The following is a 7500-nucleotide window of genomic DNA, read 5'->3' on the forward strand; positions in this document are numbered from 1 at the left end:
TTTAGTATGCACTAATTAAAGGGGCAGAGCTTTGAGACATTTTAGCTTTTATATTTTACAAGATATATTTTTTGTAAGAACCACAATTAATAAATATATTTCAGTGAATAACTTATTGTTCATATCTGTATATAAATATGTACATAAAGCGTTGTAATTATATTGTAAAATGGATGGATGGACGTTTAAAACAAAACTGTTATTATTAATTAGTAAGTATACATTTTTTGAGCCTTTTTAGAGAAAATCAAATTATTGTAGTAAATTATGCAAATTACTCGATGATGTCATGGTGACCACGCCCATAGCCACGCCCATAGCCACGCCCCCCACCACAGGTATCTTGGCAGTTTATGGGAAACACTGTACTGATCTGTATTTGGGATCTGCATTAATCCTGAAAATATATATATGTATATATATTAGGGGTGTAACGGTACGGGTATTTTATCGAACCGTTTCGGTACGTGGGTTCCGGTTCGGTTCGGAGGTGTACCGAACGAGTTTCCACACTGACATATTAAGTAGCGTACTGCACGTTGTGTAAACAATACTCAAAATGCCGGACACCTGAGGCACCCAAGAAACTCCGCCCCTACAGCTCCGCAAAAGAGGACACGCCTGGCGAAAAGAGGACGCACGGCCAGTCTATCCCAGCCCGTTAGCCCGCCAGCATGCCAGCAAAAGAGGACATGTCCGGCGAAACCGATCCTGACCACACGTCCTCCCCCCACCGGACATGCCCTCCCCCGCGGGGCCGCCCGGGCGGTGCCCCCCAAATGCCCCAAATGTCCGGCACCCCGAGCTATGGTTGCGTGTATTAACAATGTACGTTCAGAGGTAAGAAGGTTAAAAACAAAACAAATTGTGAAGGTGGGCAGCAGCATTCGTGAGGGAGGGGGAGAGAGCGCGAGCGAGAGAGTTATGATAATAAACGCGCATGCTTTTTATCCATAGATTTATCAGATTTATTTTTTTATTATCTATAGCAGGAGTGTCAAAAGTGTGCCCCGTAGGCCATTTGCAGCCCACAGCTAATGTTTTAAAGGCCCACGGCACATTCTAAAAATACTATTAAAATAAACAAAAACATAACAAAAGTGAAATAAAAAAGCTTAAAGGTTAAATGTAATTTAGAAAAAGTTGCAATGTTGACTAATAAAACAAAGGTGTTTTTTTTTTTCTTTCAAACTGTCATTGTTCAAAACATAATATTGAATCAAAATCAATGTTATTATGAATTATTGACCTATCCAAGGTTCCGATTACTTCACATCAAATATTCCACTAAGAAAAATATTTTTGGTGGAAGATTTTGCAAATTTGGTAAATAAATACCCAAAAAATTTATATTTTGTTGTTTTCATATATATATATATATATATATATATACATATATATATATACATATATACATATACATATATATACATATATACGTATGTATATATACATATACATATATACAGTATATATATATATATATATTCTGAGCGCAATGATGTCACGTTATCGTTGGGAAAATGCATTTTTAGACAGTATGATGTACCTGAGCGGCTAGAAGACACAGAGAGTAACAAGCGGTAATAAATGGCTTAGAAAGGACAGATTAATTAAAAATTAAAAATTAATAATTAAAAAATACAAAATACATTTTTTTAAAAAATTTTTTTAAACTTGGGACCGTAGTTTGGGGACCCCTGATATGAACATAGAAATATAAATTAAATAGTCAAGATCCTGGACAATGTTTGGCAGCATGACAGGGACGATACAGAGATTCCACTTAATTGTTTTGGAAAATGTATTAATTTGTGAAAATATATAAAGTAAAATGACCATTTTTTTTTTTTATCATAAAGGGACAAGCGGTATGAAATGGATGGATGGATGGAATTATACCACTTTGTTCCTGTAGAAGTTACAAAAATGTATATACTTTTACCATAATGACTAAATTATTTTTTTTTCTTTATCATTGTGACCGAATAACTCTTTCACACAAACGCAACTTGTCAAAAAAAATATAATATTTTATATGAAAACAAAAAAAACAACATTTATGAATAAACAAAAATGACAATTATTTAATTATATAATCGTGAATTTAAAAGTCTGAATTATTATGGAAGTTTGAGAGCTAAGCTGACAGCCAATAGAAGGATGACATTGATGGAAGAAGAGAAGTGAGGAAAGTGTCAGCTCATCCATCAGACGCATTCATGTCGTTATTCAATTAGCGGCCGTCTAACACACGCGCGCACACGCACACGCACGCGAGGTTAAATGTAAAACTGTCAGATAAAGGAGAGATGTTTGAGGGTTCTTTTTTTAACCTGCGTGAAAATTATGATTAATTCTTCTTTTAAACGGGAAGCTATGAACATCCCATCAGTCGTCATCCCAGTGAGAGCAGACATTGTACAGAAAGTGATTGTTTTATTATGTTCGTAGTTTGTATTTCTTGTATAGCACTTTGCAATAGAGCGGTCTGCTGGATCTGCTTACCACTCAGCTTCGAAAACTTGTAGCTCAGCCTCTGTCATGATCCGTGGCCCGGATCATGTTTTTGTTATTTTCTGTTAGTTTTGGACTCCCTTAATTCCTGTTGTTGAGCACCCATGAGTTTGTTTAGTTACCTTGGCTACTTATTATATTCACCTGCGTCTGATTGGTGTTCGGGACGCTCACCTGTTCCCTGTGCACCCTTGAGTTTGTTTCGTTACCTTGGCTACTTATTATTTTCCCCTGCCTCTGATTGGTGTTCGGGACGCTCACCTGTTCCTCGAGCACTAATCAGAGGCATTATTTAACCCTGCCTTTGCCGATCAGTCGGCCTGGCTTCTTTGTTTGCTACACGCAACCTGCTACGTGAGTATTCCTTGTCTTCTAGTCTATGCTAAGTGGTAGCCTTAGCTTCCAGTGCGATCGGCACGTTGTTGCTTCGGCTTGTTTTCGGTTTTTGGTGCTTCCTTGAGTTTTGAAGAATAAATCATGTTCCTACCTGCACGTCCTGTCCGGAGTGGTCCGTTTGCATCCCGGGGGAACAAACCTCGCAGCAAGCTGCGACCCCCCGCACGTAACAGCCTCTGTATATTCAGGTTAAAAAATATAAGTTTCTGGATCATTTGTCCCAAAGTAGTCGTCGTAGGCTCTCATGAAGTCTGCCACGAGTAGTGTTGCTGTTGTCGAAGGGAAAAGCAAACGTTGTGATGCGTCTGAAAAATTAATACGCCACTGTATACTTAAAATGAGCAAAATACATAAATATTACATGTTATTATGAATGTACATTACATGTATACTTAGCGTGTATATAAAAGGTTATAGGCGGAATAGAGCCATTGGTAGCTGACTTTTGCTCGCGTTTATTAACGAGTTAGAATGCATAAAAAAAAAGAAAAACATATTTGCTTGTCTTAAATTAAGATTGTGAACGATAGACAACATTCCAAAAAAAGTGCAGTTCCCTTTTAACGTTTGCTGTGCGAGACATTTTTCAGCTTGTTGTTTTGTTTTTTTGCAGTGATGCTTGATTTGCACTCAAAGTTTGCACATTAATAAAACAAAACATTGTGTCCTCTATACTATCAAGATACAGGAAATGTACTGATTTTTACATAAAAAGATGTAAAAAAACGATTATAACAGTTTAATGGACAAATATTAATATTTATTCTCTTATTATTCGTTTTTTCTCATCTGCCTCCTCTTACCACAAGTCAGGTTTATAATCATATTTAAGTGAACAATGACAGACTGTATGATTTTAAAACTCACATCCTCACTCCTTTATATCAAACTTGTCACCACTATTTTGTAAAAAAAAAATAAAAAAATGTTAAGTCAATAATTAGGGGCCCTTCAGGAGTCTAATAATAACAATAAATAATACTAAAGACTAGAGATGTCCGATAATATCAGGCTGCCGATATTATCGGCCGATAAATGCTTTAAAAATGTAATATCGGAATTTATCGGTATCGGTTTCAAAAAGTAAAATTTATGACTTTTTAAAACGCCGCTGTACGGAGTGGTACGCGGACGTAGGGAGAAGTACAGAGCGCCAATAAACCTTAAAGGCACTGCCTTTGCGTGCCGGCCCAGTCACATAATATCTACGGCTTTTCACACACACAAGTGAATGCAAGGCATACTTGGTCAACAGCCATACAGGTCACACTGAGGGTGACCGTATAAACAACTTTAACACTGTTACAAATATGCGCCACACTGTGAACCCACACCAAACAAGAATGACAAACACATTTCGGGAGAGCATCCGCACCGTAACACGACATAAACACAACAGAACAAATACCCAGAACCCCTTGCAGCACTAACTCTTCCGGGACGCTACAATATACACCCCCCGCTACCCCGCCCCCCCCAACCCCGCCCAACTCAACCTCCTCGGCATGTCTCAAATTCCAGGCTGCTGTTTTGAGGCATGTTAAAAAAAATAATGCACTTTGTGACTTCAATAATAAATATGGCAGTGCCATGTTGGCAATTTTTTCCATAACTTCAGTTGATTTATTTTGGAAAACCTTGTTACATTGTTTAATGCATCCAGCGGGGCATCACAACAAAATTAGGCATAATAATGTGTTAATTCCGCGACTGGATATAACGGTATCGGTTGATATCGGAATCGGTAATTAAGAGTTGGACAATATCGGATATCGGCAAAAAAGCCATTATCGGACATCTCTACTAAAGACTAAAATAGGGCCACAAACAAAATGTTGTTGAGGGGGCCACACAAAGCCCTGGGCTGGCCCTGGTCACACTACAACATACACAAAAAGACATACAGCCCGCCCACATGCACATAATAATGATAATAGTGGATTAGATTTACATAGCCAAAAAACACACCAAATTTTGCAAGAATTTCAGGTTCCGCAAAATTTTTTATATTTTTCAGGGTCCCAAACACGGAATTACAAAATTGACTCTTGAGTGCCCTTGAAAAAACAACAACCCTTTCCACCAGACCTAAAATGTTGTCATTTTAGTGGCAAGGCCACTTGACCTCTGGTGTCGTCAACTTTCTGAGGACACAAAGGCCGAATGTCAGGGCAGGAAACAATGATTTTAAGTCATAAGTCCTAATTAATGTAGCTTAAAGGTTACATTTTTATTATGCCTTACTTTATATATGAAGCTGTTTATTGTACATAATTGTTTATTTCTTAATAAATAGCATCTGATGAGAAACAGTAAATGAACACAACAGCTCAAGTATAAGTGCTCTGGCTTCTTCTGCCTTTGGGACTTTCCTAAACCTACGCTGTTCCACGCAAACACATTTGAGATTTTACTTGGCTAAACAATGCAGATATACGAGCTCACAATGTCACTTTGCACCCCACTACAAACTTGTACACCTGCTATTTTTGAACATAAGAAATTAAAGTGTTTGAAACTAGCCTACAGTACATTCAAAATGCTGAAGTGTTCCTTTTGCCCACGATAAGAACACTTCCTGTCATTGCACATTCAAACAGAACCCATGCTTAGGCTAAGTGTTTCTTTTGCCCACGATGACGATACCATGTTGGGGCTTTATATTATTCAGTGCGCGGCCAAGCGTGTTTTCTTTATGCGGCATTCTGAACATTTTACAAAGTAATAAGTAAGTTTGAAGTAACGTTTATGCCAACTTTTTTCCAAAACACAACATAGAATGTGAGATATGACAGGATAATGCATACATTTATCATTTGTTTTCAACACGGTTACAAAAAAGTGGGAACCCCAAAAATTTACTGTGGTACCCTATTTTTATGACTTGATGGGGTCCTTAGGACCCCATTTTGAAAATTCCTAGCGCCAACACTGGTGGAGTATTGGTGCGTGCAAAACAGCAGCAGGCGACTGTGGCCTGCGGGCCGGTTCTAATCGTAATCAAATATCATCCCGGGGGCCGTAGATAATTAATTCGCAGGCCGGATTTGGCCCGCGGGCCTTGACTTTGACATATAGGTTATAGACAATTCATTTTGAAACGGTTACCCTAAATGCATTTGTATACAATGTATACAATTCAAAAAGAATCACTCGATATTTCAAAAATGAATAACAATAGAAATACTAGCTTGAACATGTGTTGTACATAACCTGGAGTCGTGAAGTGAATTATATTTATATAGCGCTTTTCTCTTGTGACTCAAAGCGCTTTACATTGTGAAACCCATTACCTAAGTTACATTTAAACCAGTGTGGGTGGCACTGGGAGCAGGTGGGTAAAGTGTCTTGCCCAAGGACACAACGGCAGTGACTAAGATGGAAGAAGCGGGTATCGAACCTGGAACACTCAAGTTGCTGGCACGGCCACTCTACCAACCGAGCTGTGCCGCCCCTATTTATTTCATGCTTTACACCACCGGCAGCACGGACAACATCAAGACTAAATGAGAATTCTTCCCAAACGATCAAGGGTGATGGGTCAAATGCAGAGAATAATTTCGCCACACCTAGTGTGTGTGTGACTATCATTGGTACTTTAACTTAAAGTGTTTGTCTTTCTTTATTGTGGTGTGTGTAATTGAGAATTGTTTTGTCTTAGTTTTTTTTTCGTTTGTGTAATTGTAAATATTTTGTATTTTTTTATTTTAGTTTGTGTAATCGTAAATTGCTTTGTCTAATTGTATTTTTTTTTGTCCATTGTGCAATTGTAAATTGTTTTGTCTTTAGTTTTTTATTTTATTTGTGCAATTGTAAGTTGTTTTGCCATTTTATTTTTTTGGTTTGTGTCATTTTAAAGTGTTTGTCTTTCGTTATTTTAGTGTGTGCAATTGTAAATAGTTTTGTCTTTTGGTATTTTGCTTTGTATAATTGTAAATTGTTTTGTCTTTTGTTTTTTTTTATTTGTAAAATGTTAATTGTCTTAGTTTTTTGGTTTGTGTGAGTGGAAATTGTTATTTTTTTTGTGGTTTGGTTTTGTGTTGTTTCCTTGTTTGTGTAATTGTAAATTGTTTCATTGTTTGTTATTTTTGTTTGTGTAATTGTAAATTGTTTGTCTTTTTGTTATTTAGTTTTTTGTAAATTTTTTTGTGTTTTGCTTTTTTGATTTGTGTAATTGTAAGTTGTTTTGTCATCTGTTTTTTGGTTTGTTTAATTGTAAAATGTATTTTGCTATTTGGGTTTGTGTAATTAAAAGTAAAGTGTTTGTGTTTTGTTTACGATTTTTTTTTGTAATTGTTAACTGATTTGCCTTTTGTTTTGTTTTTGGTCTGTGTAGTTATAAATAGTTTTGTCTTTTGTTGATTTTGGTTTGTGTAATTGTAATGTTTGTCTTTCATAATTGTAGTTTGTGTATTTTGTGAATTGTTTTGTCTTTTGTTATTTTGGTTTGTATACTTGTAAATTGTTTTGTCTTTAGTTTTCTATTTATTTATGAAATGTTAATTGTTCGTCTTTTTTTTTTGGTTTGTGTAATTGTAAATTGTTTCATCTTTTGTTTTTTGGTTTGTGTAATTGTAAAATGTTTGT

At 36.4% G+C, this 7500-nt stretch overlaps 1 long non-coding RNA gene across 1 annotated transcript in view; it reads right to left on the reverse strand.

The window, feature by feature from the left end:
• Positions 1 to 1745: 1745 nt before the first annotated feature.
• LOC133646211 (uncharacterized) overlaps positions 1746 to 7500 on the reverse strand; it is a 24147-nt gene continuing 18392 nt past the window's right edge. Inside the window, exon 4 of the long non-coding RNA XR_009825245.1 lies at positions 1746 to 3182. This is a non-coding gene — a long non-coding RNA (uncharacterized LOC133646211). The remainder of the gene's footprint in view (positions 3183 to 7500) is intronic.

Source organism: Entelurus aequoreus, linkage group LG03 (assembly GCF_033978785.1).
Source record: "Entelurus aequoreus isolate RoL-2023_Sb linkage group LG03, RoL_Eaeq_v1.1, whole genome shotgun sequence".
In the NCBI taxonomy this organism is placed as follows: Eukaryota; Metazoa; Chordata; class Actinopteri; order Syngnathiformes; family Syngnathidae; genus Entelurus; species Entelurus aequoreus.